Source organism: Penaeus monodon, chromosome 43 (genome assembly GCF_015228065.2).
Source record: "Penaeus monodon isolate SGIC_2016 chromosome 43, NSTDA_Pmon_1, whole genome shotgun sequence".
NCBI classification, from domain to species: Eukaryota; Metazoa; Arthropoda; class Malacostraca; order Decapoda; family Penaeidae; genus Penaeus; species Penaeus monodon.
In genome coordinates this window covers 16,849,323-16,865,105 of record NC_051428.1, presented here as the reverse complement: position 1 = coordinate 16,865,105, position 15,783 = coordinate 16,849,323, and positions in this window count along the sequence as shown.

Genomic DNA, 15,783 nt, shown 5'->3' with positions numbered 1-15,783 from the left:
GTTAAACTGACATAATAATAAACTAAAGAGATATGATCTGATACAAACAATAAAAAGTTAGTCATTTTAAAAAATTGAAAACCAGGTAAATAGATACTCTCACAGCTAGGGTGACACTGATTGGATACATCAGATTTTTATTATTATTGAGGATTTAAAACCCATTCAAGGAGTAAGTGTTATTGAAGTTTATAATAGAATAATGCTATCTATGCTAAAATGAGGGTTTCATAAAAATAATATAATGTATAAATATAAAATTACTCAGATCGTATATAATGGCATGAATATACACAATTTGTTTGTTTGTCAAAACTAGTTTTTGTTCCCATAAGAAATCAGTTATATTGAATCTTTTATTGTTTTATCATTCCTAAAATAGAATAATTGTTTCTTTTTTTAGGAATGGGTTTTTTTGTTCTTCTGTTTTTGTTTTGTTTGCTTCATGAGAAGTCTTTGGAGAGATCCACCAGATTGTAAAGCAGATGCCATCCTTAAGAATCCTCTGAACTGATAGAGTGAAGATATGAAGAAAATTGAGAAAAGGATTCAAGAAGGAAGACATAAGAGAAGGACAGTCTGTACTACACACCTTATTGGAGAAGTGGACATCTGTGTCAATTAAGGTTTTTAGTTGCAAAAGTTTAATGATTTATAATTCAATATATCAAGAAATGTAAGATTATCAATTGTTTGATATTACCCTTCTCTCAGTTACCTCTAAGACTGAAATTAGATCATCAGTAACCCTCTTATGATTATTGTATTTTTATAGTGTGGGTTCATCAAGAGTATGACTTAGGTAATGATACAGGAGAGCTCACACTTGACGTTAATTAATAGTGCCCCCTCTAGATAAAGCCCGAGTGGATTTCCCAGTAGAAAGGGAAATAGTGGCTGTGACAGAAAGAGAAAAGGAGTGGGCGCAACACAGGGAGTACCTGTAGTAACATGACCCTGCAACCAAAATTTCAGTGTAGTTTCCCAGGTTGGGTCACAGCCATGTCCTCACTCATTGGGCAACGGACTCTCCTCGTTCCCTGCACGCTTACAAAGTACACATGTAATTAAGCCACAAAATCCAGAACCGAGATCAGCAATCCCCAATCCTCCATCAGAACACGACAACAGCAGCAGCAACACAAGGACTACCCAGTCCTTAGCCGGCTGGGGAGTCTGCCAGCCTCCAACATCACCCTTCAGCATCCAGCCATACCTATGGGTACTCACATCCACAACAATTACTCCATCAAGAGATACAGACCACTTCAAATAGTAGATGCCAACCATTATATTATAATGGTTCAATTTTTCTCCAAGCAAGACCATGACTATACATTCCATTCTTCCCTTTATTTAGGAACAAAACCATTGTCTTGTCTAAGAGGTGAAATACTTGAATCTACTTTTTGACTCAAGGCTTACATGGGTGTCTCACAGCAAACGGTTAAAGGTGAAGGATACAAAAGCACTTAGGATTTTGCAGGTTCTTCCTCACCTGTCTAGAGGTGCAGACAGCACAATGTGTCTGCAGCTCTACCGAGTGCTTATTCACAGCAACCATGACTATGGATGTGACGCTATTCATCTGCAACTCCCAATGTTCTCCAGATGTTGGACTTAGTTCATAATGAAGCTCTCAGAATCTGTATAGGGGCATTCAGGCCTGTGGAGTCCCTGAATGCTGAGAGTGGAGAACCACCTCTTTCAATACATAGGGAATACATGAACCTACATCCTACATCCAGATTGGTTTTCAAGCCCCTTGAAGACAGCCGATCCTATGGTAAGAGAATGGTGAAGCTTGTGAAAGATCACAATTTGAATCTCTCCAAGGATTGGAGCTGTTGGAACTCCCCAGTTCCCACATTGGACTAATCTATTCGAGTTAGAATTGATTGGAATAGGGAAGGAGGAGAGATCTGAAGGAGAAATAAAGGGAAAGTTTTCTTCCACACACTTCTAATTACCAAGGATCAAATGCAATTTATACAGATAGTTCGAAATCTGAAAATGGTGTAGGCATTACAGCAGTGAGCAGGAGGAAGACAGTAGATGGCAATCTTTCTTCACCAGCCTCGATTTTCACTGCAGAGTTACATGCCATCCTTACAGCAGTCAAAATGGCTAAAGATCTTGGGAACCATTCTGTTGCAATATATTGCGACTCTCCTAGTGCTTTGCAAGCAATCAAGGTCTTAAACTCATCACATCCAGTGGTAAGGGAGGTTCAAGACTGGCTTGCAGTGATATCAGCATGTAAGAAGATAACTCTTTGTTGGGTGCCAACGCATGTTGGTATCCATAGGAATGAGCGAGCTGATTGGAGGGCCAAGGCAGCTGCTGCTTAGCCCTGTGATGCACGTTTTCCTCTCCTACACACCGACATGAAACATAGCATCAAATGTTGTCTTCATGATAAACGGAGAGACCAATGAGAAACCTATAGAAACAAACTGCAAGGGATTACAGATGATCTTGGCAGTTGGGAGACCAGCATCCATCCTAACCGACACATATAAGTTGTGTTAACAAGGCTGAGAATAGGGCACATATGATTGACTCATGGGCAGGTGATGGCTAAAAGTTAAGTATATTATATTATGCAAAGAGCCATGTACGGTTGCAAATGTAGTGGGAAGATCTGCAGCATTCTCATAGCAAAGATCTATGTACTTGTCTCCTCCTTATACACTGAGAAGTGTATTGGATGTCTTATTCATTTCCTAAGGGAGACAAATATTTGAAACAAAATTTGATTTTTGCACAATATTACACTAAGATTTTTAATATATGTATTTTTATTTCGTTTTCCTTATAAGAGACATTATTTATTGATATATTTTTAGCCATTTTAAATATTTTTACATTTTAATCCCACAAGGTATTTGCCACTAAATTATCTTAACTGCTAATGTGGCAGATAATTTTCATTAGTCAATCAGTTAATCTCATAAGCTGAGTCTGAATATTCTAGGCGTTTATTTATTGTTAATATCTCATCATCAATAAATGAATCTAATCTGAGAAGTGCAAAACCCTCGGGAAGCTTTCCTCCCCTTGACTAGACTTAAATCTCTTTGTGTACTATAAAACAATTTAACTTTAGCATGTTTTATTTTTTTTTTAGGAGAGATTGCCTTTTTAAAATTTCTTTACCTACAGTTATAGATAAATCTCTTTAAGGAAGCCAAAATCCTTGAAGGTTTATCTGAATCATCCCATCGTTCATTATCAAATATAATGGGATTATTTTACAATGCCACACGAACAAACTTTCGTAACAAACTCGACATTATCCTCAACCTCAAAATTTGATTCTAGCAACAATTTAGGACCTGGAAGCTACACAGCATCATAAACTAGTCCATTCATAAGTACACATCTAGATATCAAATCTGATGGATTTCTTTTCCCTCAACTTCTCTACTTCAGCCAATCTATTGGCAATACTCATTTTTTTCATAACATCACCCTTATTCCATCTGTCCAATAAAACCGTTACATTTACCTTTCACCTGCAAAGCATTTACCACAAATTCCAGTAATATATCACAAAACATTGCCTCTGTCAGTTCTCGTCATCAGCGGATTCTGATATGCACACAGCTCCCATATCCCTTCTCAAGGGATATGGGAGCCATGATCTATCTTATTCAGACTCTTCCAAGACATACCTACAAAATAACATCTATAAATATTAAACAGTTGCAAGCTTTGACTACTTATGACCCATTTCTCAAATTTAACCTTCCATTAAGCAGGCAGTATTTCATCCCAGTCTAAACCAAGTCGCCAAAATTCTTGAAAAAAAAATACGTACATTATGAAGATCATTATCAAGAGTTGTCGATATGATACTCACACTACAACCATCTTTGTAATCGCCAGTTTTGTTTCTACATCAATTCCTTCAAATAAAAATTTATCTGATAAGCTATGCCACTTTAGTCCCAGTGCAGAATTCATCCCTGGTCTCATTAAACTGGTTGTAATTAATTCACTGTTAGACAGAAACTTAGTCAAACACATATATGCAGCACAATCAATCATGAGCCCCCTTATATTTATCTGCGGCTTCTACTATTGTGTCTGCACCACTTAGCCATTTATCTACATACATATCATTCAATACCTCTTCAATAATATTACTAATTTGATATTTATTCAAGTGATATCTTACCATGACAACAATCAGGGACTGGCAGTGTTATCAAAGAGAACTCTTGTAAAGCGCATATGCTTTACCTCATCCTCATTTTTACTCTGCAGCAAAAACCTGCGTATATCCCTGTCTTCCCGCTAAACACTGGTCGGCAAAAACCATTAGCAATGTCAGCAGAATAATCGAAAGATCAGCGTCTTACTCTTAATATAATCTCAACCAGGTCAGGGTTAAGTGAGGGGCCAGTATGCAAACAATCCTTTAGGAAAATCCCGTTATAACTTTTACCTGAAGCATCAAAGGCTGGCTGTTTTTTAGTACTAGTACTCATTTCCCGTATCACTGGATGGTAAGGCATATGATAAACAGGATTATTACCATGCATCTCATCTGCAGGAACTTTTATAATTCCCTCTACTTCATAATCCTCAAAAACATTATAATGTTCAGTTATTAGTTTTATATTCTTATTCAGATTGGCAGGGAACCTCTTAAATCTTTTTAATTCTTAATATTCACCATGGTTTCATCTTTCCAGGGAAAGCATGCTTCATATATATGATTTAAAAGAATTATACTCTTATTAAATTCTGTCAGTAATTTATCCTCCATGTAATTAGTTTTTTTGGGGGGTTCAATAACTACTCCTTCTAAGTCCCAGATTCCATTTAATTCCTAGTCTGACACTCTAGACCAGCGGTGCCAAACAGTCCTTTGTCTTTTAAGATTTTCACTTACACCCTTACAACCTTTTTCTATTATTGTTTTTTGTAATGAATGAAATAGCCCGCGGGCTAAATGGGATGATCATAAGTGGCCCGTGGGGTGACAAGAATTATTAGCCTGTAAAATTATGATCGCCATGAAGTAAAATAATGCCATACACAATTCGTTACCGTTAGTATCGCCGTTTAAAATCTGATAATTAAAATAAGCTTTACGTACAAGTAGGTAAGACCAGTTTTAGTAACGTAAACCTGGGAAGCTAGGTATGAACCTTTGTTGGCCCTCAAGATGGTAGCTGAGTAATAATCCCTAAAAACACCCAAACAAATGGAGACCTGGGAGCTGCAATGCCCATCCTTTTTTTTTGTGTGTGTGTGTGTGTGTCTGAAAATACTGCCCAGTAATATTCGAGCCCAATCAGAATATGAATTTCCACCAACTCTTTGCCACCATATTCATGGCCATCAGCCATCAGTCTGTTTCCCAAACACATAAAAAACTACTGTCTAGTGTTCTTTTCTCGAAACATAACTCAGTAATGACTGTATGTGTGCAAACACGATCTTCTCATTCTTAGCTATGTTTAGTACTGCTTTTTTTAACTCGAAGGCTTTGTCGAATCACGTTCCTATCACGTTTTTCATCACATTCCGTTTTGTTTCTCCGTTTCGTCCTGCCCCACTGTCAAAGTTCATAATTTCTCGTTCAGTAGCTCTATTACTGTCTCAAATAAGTTTTGCTGTATCATGTCACCCAAACGACGTTGAGGGACCAGCGATACTCAGCTCTTTCTCACAAAAAGCTTCTTTTCAGATCGGGGTACCAAGATGTGGGTTTTTCCAACTCCATCATCAGCGACAGTTCTCTCTCTCTCTCTCTCTCTCTCTCTCTCTCTCTCTCTCTCTCCCCTCTCTCTCTCTCCTCTCTCTCCCCTCTCTCTCTCTTCTCTCTCTCTCTCTCAGTAAGAGCTGCGGAGGTGACTCCATAAATTTCTTACATAATATCATTGGAATATATGTATCGTCTACACTTATAAGAAATTATTGTTTTCACAAAACACACACACACAACACACAACCCCAACACACACACACAAAACACACACACACACAAAACCCCCCAAACAAATTATATATTTTATATAAAATAATAATATATATATTATTATATATATATATATTAATATATATATATGTATGTATATATATATATATATATTATATAATTATGTTTTGTATAAGATGTGTTATGTGTAAAATTTTTATATATCTATATAATAATTATATATATATATATATATATATATATATATATATATATTATATATAATGTTTTATGTTGTGTGTGTGTGTGTGTGGTGCGGCGAGTGTGTGTGTAAATATACATCAACACATTCACGCGCCCCATATATGAAAATGTAAAATGGCTGTGCTCTGACAATTTGTTCGAGCCAATATATATATATATATATATGTGTGTGTGTGTTCCCCCCCACACACACCACACAAAACACACACACACCACAACACACTGTATAAGGCTATCATCCTTAGTAAAAATGGTGAACAGAGGGTAGTTATAATTGTTAACGGATTCACTCTTTATTTCTGAGAGTTGACACACGCAGTATAAGAACACGAGACATTCTTTTATTGGTTATGTGGGTCGCGGTCAGGTCAGCTTGCCCGGAGGGGGGCGAGGGCTATGACCTTACCGCGCTGGTCGCTGGCGACGAAACTCTCTGAGGCCTAGGTCATTCTCAGTATAAGTAGTGACCGTTCCAGCTGGAGAGGATAGCAGCAGCTGGAGGAAGCAGGGGGGAGCGAGGTGAGGCCCACCGGCTCCGTCTGCTACAATAAATTGCTCCACTGTACTTGCTGGGCCACCTACTCATGCCTCACCCTCGAGGCGTCTTTGCCTCAAGGGTGACCTAACCTGGCTGGTCATCTCGTTCTCACGTGCGTTGTCCTGGTGCATCTTCGTGGCTGCTCGTCCCTGTCGTCCTCATCCTCCTGGTCCTCGGTGTAATCTGCCCGTCCTCGATGTACACACGTCCTCACAGATCTTGTCCAGGTCCTCTTTTGCGTCCACACGTCCTCGTAATCTTCATTTCCCGGGTCTACGGCGGCAGGGGCGGCATCTCGGGCGGCTGATACCTGCGCTACGAGCTCCTGGAGTGAATGGATCTGCGGGTCTCGAGGGGGGGGGGGGGCAACTCGTGGCGTCTCGGCAGGCATCGCCCTCCACAACATATGGACAAACTTAACACCTGCTCTGATGAACATCCGGTCCGCAGGCCTCTGGGGATCTTCGATGACGACCTTTCCACGGCATCCTAAGGTGACCGGGGAATTGTAGCGGGATCTTTCCCTTTTTTGCCTTTTCCGGTCCCGCCTGCAGTATATAGTGGGGAAACCTTTCCATACACTAAAGGCCAAGTAAGGGGAAAAGAAAGGAAACAGGAAAAAGGGGGTTTTTAACTACCACTACCCGGGTTTATTAAATAATTTTTGTTTTTTTAATTTTGGTTTTTTAAATTTATTTTCGTTTTTTTTTTTCATTTTGTGTTTTTTTTTTCACAAAGAAGAGAAAAAAAAGGGGGAAGAGGGAACGTTTTTTAGGGCCCGCAGGGGACCTGCTTGAACTACCCCCCTTCCCGGGATAGATATGAAATAGAAAGGGAAAGGCCCTCGGCAATCCGCGAAGTTTTTATTTAAAACCTCACCCGTCCCCACGGAAGAAAAAGATGAAAAACTTGTACATCAGTCCAAGCCCCCCCGCCCCGGGCAAAAACAAAATTGGGGGGTAAAGAGATCCCATAAATTTTTAGCCGGCATAAGACAAGCTCAACCCTTTTTAATAAAAAGGGGTCAGGTCTTTTGCCCTGCGGTAGGGATTTGGGGTTTAATGGTTTGTTTAGGCGTGGTAAAGTGAAGCTGATGAATGGGGGGGGGAAGGCGAGAGGGGCCTCCACAGAAAGGAACACAAAACACGAATATTAACGTTCACTATAACAAAACGGGAAGAAAAATAAATGCTACTATTTAAAATTTTTTTAAAAATACCACTTGAATTAAAATTTTAAATGATTTTCGACAAAATTGTACGTTTTGAATGAATGGGACATAAAAAAATTTTTGAAAGGGCTTTTTAACAAGAAAATTTTCCGGGGGGTTTAAAAGAAATCTGAACTGCCGAGGTAGTGTTAGCTAGGCTGAAAACCTCTTTAAAACCTTTAACGGGGGATCCTTACCCAAATCCCCGTATATGCTGAGGTACTAAACCCAGGGAATATAAATAACCTGCTCTTTTCTGCATCGTGATGGGCCGCTCGAAAAATTCCCCTAAGGATAAAAAAAATTTTTCACAAATCACACAAATCCCTTGGGGTGCCCCAAAACATGCAAGCGACTTGAGGAGGGTGAAAAAAGGTGTGATTAAAAAGCAAAATAATGATTCTAGCTTAAACCCTAGTTTCCCAAAATTTAATTTAAAAGGGCCCCAACCACTCAAAAGGTACCTAAATTTCCCAACGACGGACCACGATCTATTGGCGTTTTCCAACCCCTTGGGGGAAAATCGGGGGAAACCTTTCCTATGGGGTATGGGGGGAAAATCCTACGCTATTTCAAAAAAATACAATTTTTAAAGAAAAATTTCATTACATGCCTTCGTTTCTAGTTCCAAAAAGAACTGGGCCCCCCAAAAACAATGTAAAAAATGTATGGTAATTCCCCAAGGGTCAAAAAAAATCCCAAAAAAATTACAGGAAACCAAAACTTAAATTTTACTTAAACGGCCCCCCGATCAAAAGAAGGGAAAGGAGGCAGTCAAGAGGGAAAACCCTTTTCTATCCGGGACCCAAGCCCCAAAAAAAAGGGGGGTCCCGCATTTAAAAAAAAAAAATTTATTAATTTTTTGTGGGTAGAATGGACCAAAAAAAGAACGGGGTTTTAAATTTTTCCCCGGGTAAAAAAATAAAACCAAAACGGGAAAAATTAATTTTTAATTTATTTAACAAAAAGGGAAAAAGGATCAGTTAAATGGGAAAAAACCTTTTTTTTTCAAAAGCCACGGAAAGGAAAAAAGAATTTTGGGGGGGGGGAAAAAAGGAAATAGGTTCCCCAAACCCTTAAAATTCTTTGTCAAATTTAAATTTTTAAAAAAAAAAAAAAAACTTCTTAAAAAAACCTTTTTTTGGGGAAAATAAGGGAAAACGGGTTTAAGGAAAAGGGGGGCCCCAAAACCTTTTAACCCCCAAAAAAAGTTTTTTTTTTTTTTTAAAGGGGGCCAAAAATGTAACGGGGGGAATTTTTAATAATTTTTTGAAAAGGGTTTCGTTCATGCTGCAGCCTGAAGGGCGCAGCGCCACCCTGCCACCAGATTGTAAAAAGGGGTATCATCCTTATACAATGGTGAAAAGGGGTTAAGTTATACCCTTTTTTAACGGCATTCACTCCCTTTTTTTTCCCCCCGAGAGTTAAAACACGCAAATATAAGAACACGAATAGTTATATATTGGGTGTAATTTGGGGTTTGGGGCGCGGTAAAGGGCCAACTTGCCCCGGGGGGGGGCGAGGGGTATGACCCTTTCCCCCGCTTGGGGCGCGGCGACGAACTTTGAGGCCTAGGTTTATTCTCGGTATAATAGTGGGCCGTTTCCCGTGGATGAGCCCATAGCAGGGAGGGGGGGAAAAAAAATGGGGGGACGAGGTGGGGGCACCGGGTCCGTCTGTTACACTGATTGTCCACGTACACACACACACCAACACACAAAAAACATCCGGCCCTTTCACCACATATTTTATGTGTATATATATACAAGGTGTGGTTTTTGCACGCCAACCCCACCCGGCGGGACCACCCAAACAACATGGGACGCACGCACCCCCCACACACAACCCGCGCCGCACATATTTCACACACACCCCCGCGCGCCACACACACACAACACCCCACACACACAAAATAAAAAAAAACCCACACCCCACACAAACCCTAATTATTATATATTATTTATTTATGATCAGCCCTTTTTATGTTTCCTTTTTATAGACTGTTTAAAAAAAGGGGAAGGTTTAAAAGGAAGGGTCCCATGGGAAAATTCTGTTTACTGACGAAGAAATGGGGGAGAGATTGGGAAAAGTTTGAAAAAGGGCTTTTGGGAAAACGGAGTATACAAAAAACCAGAAAACCCTTGGGGGTGGCACGCAAAGTGAAGATTGGGAAGACGATAAACTAGACCACCATGCCGTTTCGTTCACCCTTGGGCCCCCGTGCGACCGTGCGTTTCCCTGGCGAATTTAAGTTTGGGAAAAAAAGTTTCGCGAAAACGTTTCGTGGCGAAGCGAGGGGGGGTTTGGAGGTAGTTCGCTTCGCCTCGCGGAAATGAATGTTTCTTCTAAAATAAAGTTTTTCCAAAAATGTAAATTTTATATATTATATATATATATATATTATTTTATTATATAAAATTTTATAATATATATATTTGCTGGAGCTTTAAGGTTTTTTTTTTTGGTTGGTTTTTTCCTTTGTGCCCTTAAAAAAAGTCTTTATTTTTTTAAAACTTTTTGCATGTAAACGCTTTTGTTTTGTAAATATAAAGTAAAGGCAAGTTGCTTTTAAGTTATTATTGCTCTAGCTCAGTTATGTAAATGTCAGGAAATATATATATTTTTGTACTGTAGTTAAGGTTTATCATTTCACATTTGTTATACCTTCATGCCATGAAATGGAAATGTTTATTTGTTAATTCTTTGTTTGTAATGGCAGTTATAACAAATCATTTTCCTATAGCTTTTGGAAGATTCAGTACACCACATGCTCAGGTGCTTAACCATCAGGATAAGTTCAGATTGTGATATAGCGTAAACAGAAGTTTCAAATATTTTAAATAAATACCTTTTATTATTCTTGATAAATACATTTAATTTAATTTACCCCCAAATACATGAAGAAAAAATGATTGGTGAAACAAAAAATATTTTATTAGACATGGATTATGGTAAATATGACTTACAATTTACAATCCTCGAGTTTTTAAAACTTTCAGTAAAAAAATGTGTGTATGTATATATATATATATATATATATATATATATATATATATATATATATATATATATATATATATATATATATATATACACGCTTCAATGCAATACAAGGATGAAAGATATGTTATATACACAAAAGAAAAAGAAAAATCAAGCAGCATGTAAAGGAAAGAAATACGTAAGTGATCTATCACAGGTACTGTAAAGGTACAATATATATTTGCAAATATTTTATGAGTTATGAAAATAAGTATCATATTCAAAAGAAAATGAAATGTGCAAAAAAGACAAATATAAGGCAGCATTACTTGCAAACATACAAACAGTTTGATGCAAGAAACAAAAATTAAGATACAAGTTTTATTATGCAAGATTTGCCAATTCATCTCGCTTTGTAATGGCTTCCTCTCTTTCCACTTCAGGAATACCTTCATATGGAACCTCTGGGTCAGGTTTCAAAACAATGTCTTGTAGCTCAGCTTGAATATTAAGTTTTTCCTTAAGTAAAATAAACTTATGTAGTACACGGGAAGCTGTAATGACTATTGGAATTCTGGCAAGTATAGTCATATCTAGGTATTTTAATCATCGGAATAAGTCATCTATGGATAAAAAACAACTAAATTCACAAACATGGCAATAATGCAATCCCCCACAATATAAATTTTGTAAAATAAGCTGATTAAAATTAATCTTTCATATCTGCCCATACATACCAAAATTACCTTATAGTGAAATTTATTTTATAATATCTGTAGTCATATGCACTGGACATTACCACGGGAAAAAATAACCCCATGCTTCACAAACGTACAGTTCCTGTTGCTTCACTTCATTTATGGCAATGCTATAATAAAGTATTAATGCTAATACACAGTATCGCTCTTAGCTGAAGTGGTAACGCAATTCTAAAGTTTAAATTTCCCTCCGGGCTTTTAAAGGGCCCATTTTTCTGCAAAGCCCCAAATCTAATGGATTCCGGACCTATGTCGTTTCTGTGCAGCTTCCTCGCCCCCAGGGATCATTTTTAAAAAACTTTTTAAAGTGGTCTAAAAGGGGATCGTCAAATTCACTAAAGGACGAAACTCCCGAAACATGCCTAGCACTGGCCAAATTTTGGTATTTTTCAGAAATCCCGAGGCGTTTGCGTGGTTTTGGGCCATGCAAGGCGCCCGTGGGGGAAAGGCTCAAGTGAACGCAGGCAGACTAAACCGTAATAAAGCGAGAAGGGGTTACAAAGGGGATTGGGGCAGGCGGGGAAGAAGGGAAGAAAGTAACGATCCGTTTAAATAACGCCGCTGAAAGTTTTTCGAAAGGTCAAGACGGTATGAGAGTTCAAGCGGTGAGAAGTTTTTTACCCCCGACTTAAAAAAAAAACTTCAACGGTGGCATCGAAACGAAGCTGTTGCTCTAACGCCACAAAACTTTTCGAATCCTTACCCTAAACAGTTTCGACACCCCAAAAAATGTTAATTTTTGACAATAATAGCTACAAACAAGCGAACCAAAGTATGAAATTGGCGCGAAAGTTGATACTTTTTAACATTTTCAGCTCAGCTATCACTGTGTGCATGCACATACAGTATTTTATAAACACACAGTATTTATGTCTGCTTTTTTCCCCATAACCCTTTTCCCTTTTTTTAATGCACCATTATTTTCCCCTTTTATTGTCATTTTTTTATTTGTCTTACTATATAATCTCATTTTTTCGGAATAATCCCCCTTTTTTTTTATCCCTTTTGTGTAAAATTTAAAAAAAATCTTTTCCAAACCAAAGCCCCCTCTATCAATTCATATCCCGGCATTTGATGATTGTTTGTTATCAAAAATAAACTATTTTGGGAAAATGCTTGCTCTTCGCACGTTGATGCATTTGCTGACGAATTCTGAATATCAAAATTATTCTAAAATTTTAATTTCATCCCCTATAGTAAAACCCTTCAAAGTAAAAAGGGATGAGACACCTTTAAAAGTAGAAAAAAGTTCCAAGCTTTACTACCCCCCCTCGTATTCGGGGTTGTGTGTGTGTGGGTGGTGTGTTGTTGTGTGTGTGTTGGGGTGTGGTGTGTGTGTGTGTGGGTTGGTGGTCACATGAGTATAAAAGATATTTTTGGGTATGCCCAAAAAACTAAAAATTTTGCGATTTGTACATGATATCATGTTTTTTAAGATCATGGACTGCGTTTTAAAAGATGTACGAATTGTAGATGCTTCAACTTCACCTAATTATTAATATAATATGGGGACCCAAAATTTATAGTAAAGTTTTCTAAAAATATTTAGATTTTAAAATAATTACTAAATGTTCTTATGCATACAAATCAATTTTTCTGGTTTGTAGCACACATAATAAAAATATATTAGTTGAGTGAAGGCTTATCAGTAGAGAAGAAAACTGTCTCTTTCCAACGATAGGTCTGTTTCCTGACAGCAGAGCCATGCAAACAATCAGTCGAAAATGTCCGGGTATTATTAATGTTTCTGGTGTAACAATTAACGACATAATGTGCATGCGGTCCTGTTCTAGAATTATGATATATAGTGCTTGTCCCTGACATGTGTAAAGCTAGAGAATTTTAGCAAACATTGACTGCTGCACAAAATTAGAGCTAACTCAGTGCATGGAATTTTTGCTCGAGAACTCTGTATGTATTATGCCCTCATCTCATGACTACTGTAAGCAATCCTACTGGAGGCTCCGAACAATGATATGAAGCAACTAATTCAAGAACCATGAATTTAGAGAGGGTATTTAGAATGTGTTAAAGAAGATTGATCTTTTGCAATTTTCACATACAGCACGGCTATTAAAAATGAGGTATTATTCATACAAATGAACATGTAAATAGTAAGACTAGTAATCATTAAAATGACAATTAGAGGGAAACAAATGGTAAAATTAGCAGAACAGATGGATTAAAGAAAAAACTACATACATTAGAAATATTGTGTTCATAAAATCCTGTGTTTATATGCTTGCATATGTCAGAGAGAGTATGGGTATGTGTGGAAGTATTAAATTGTATGTACATCTGAGCGAATGATTATTGTGTGTTTATTTAACATTAGCTGTACATTAAGATGTTATCAATGGGTATTTTAGTGATATCCGAGCAGAAAATGTCAACAAATATCAAATTTCGCGACAATTTCGTGTTTTGATTCATTTGTTAGTAGCTGTTACTGTCGAAATTAAGTCTTTCATTGCGGGCGTTGCCTCGTTTTTAGAACAAGAATGCGTGAGCGCCAGAGCGCGAATGCCTCCATTCGACCGCCGCCGTTCGAATCAGGAAGACGATGAAAAGAGCTAGGAGGATGAGGGACACAATAACAACGCCCTATTTTGCCATCGGCGGGACACATGCCATCAGATGGACTGGTCAGTGGCGCGATTTGTCTTTCCTTCCGCTGATGTCCACGCCCGCAGATTGGTGGAATCTTCGTTAATAAAGCTGCTGCCTATTTTCAACTTGAACAGCGGCTTTTCTCCTGCTGATAGTCTCCTCGCTTCCCACATCCACCGCCTTTCCCGTACGCCGGCCCATCCTCCGACCTGACTTGATCTCCTTTCTTCTTCAGATCTGAAGATGGAACCCAGGTGGATTTCGACACTGTATTCTCATTTTCAATAATTCTAGTTTTTGCGTTGTGGGTTTTCTACCATAGTATCAACACGAAGAGTGTTTACCATTTATATATATATATATATATATATATATATATATATATATATGTGTGTGTGTGTGTGTGTGTGTGTTGTGTGTGTGTGTGTGTGTGTGTGTGTCTACATTTAAATATATATATATATATATATATATATATATATATATATATATATATATATATATATACACATATACATATGTATATACATGCATACATATACAGTTCCCCGCCTCCGGGAAAAGAAAAAACAACACCTACAAATTCAAAAGTGCATCGCAGACAGTCCTGCAACGGCGTGAAGCAAGGCTAGCGTTGGCGTCGGCCAACGGCACTGCATTTCCCTTCGGCCGTTCAAATCCCGGTGCCTCTTGAAGGCAGCTGAGAAGTATGTCATCTCCATACCGGGATGGGGCGGCCGACAACAACATTGATCCTCCAGATGGACGCCATCACACTTCTCTGACAGAGGCTAGAAAAGCCAGCGTGAAGTTACAAGCAGGATTTCGTTGCCAAAGTCGTGGGCGTGGAAATCGGTGTCATTGTTGGTAGAATTCCGTCTGCTAACATGTAAGTAAATCTCTTCGCCTTTAAATGTCAGTGTCATGAATATTTACTACAGTGAAATCCAGAAATGGATTTCGAATTTTCTGAATATATACGCGTAGGATAAAAAATACTTATACAAGAATAAATAAATATTTAGGATGTGAGTATGCATTGGGTTATATACGTACCTGTATTTACGCAAAGATCTTCCCGGATATTTTCTGTGTCTATATTTTCTATATTCTATCACCTTATCTGAACTATTTCTCTGCGGTTAATAGAAACAGACAACCAGAGAAAGGCAGAAGAAAGAAGAGGGAAGAGGCGGTCTACGGCACTGGTTTAAATAAACATCAGCAACGATAAAAGAGTAAATCATGAAATAACTGTCTGAGCAAAAAAAAAAAAAAATGTGTATTTTAAATTAAGCTATATTCCATTTCAATTTCTCGTACAGGTTGGCCGGCTTTCTTTTGGAGTATGGATTCTTGCTTTTATAAGAAAAATCTGCCTCAGGGTCTTCATTGTTAAACGTAAAACTGTTTCCCCACAGCTATAAATTCACAGAGATGTTTTTTTAAAAGAATTAAATGGTTTCGTTTTTTTTCGCTAAGGGGG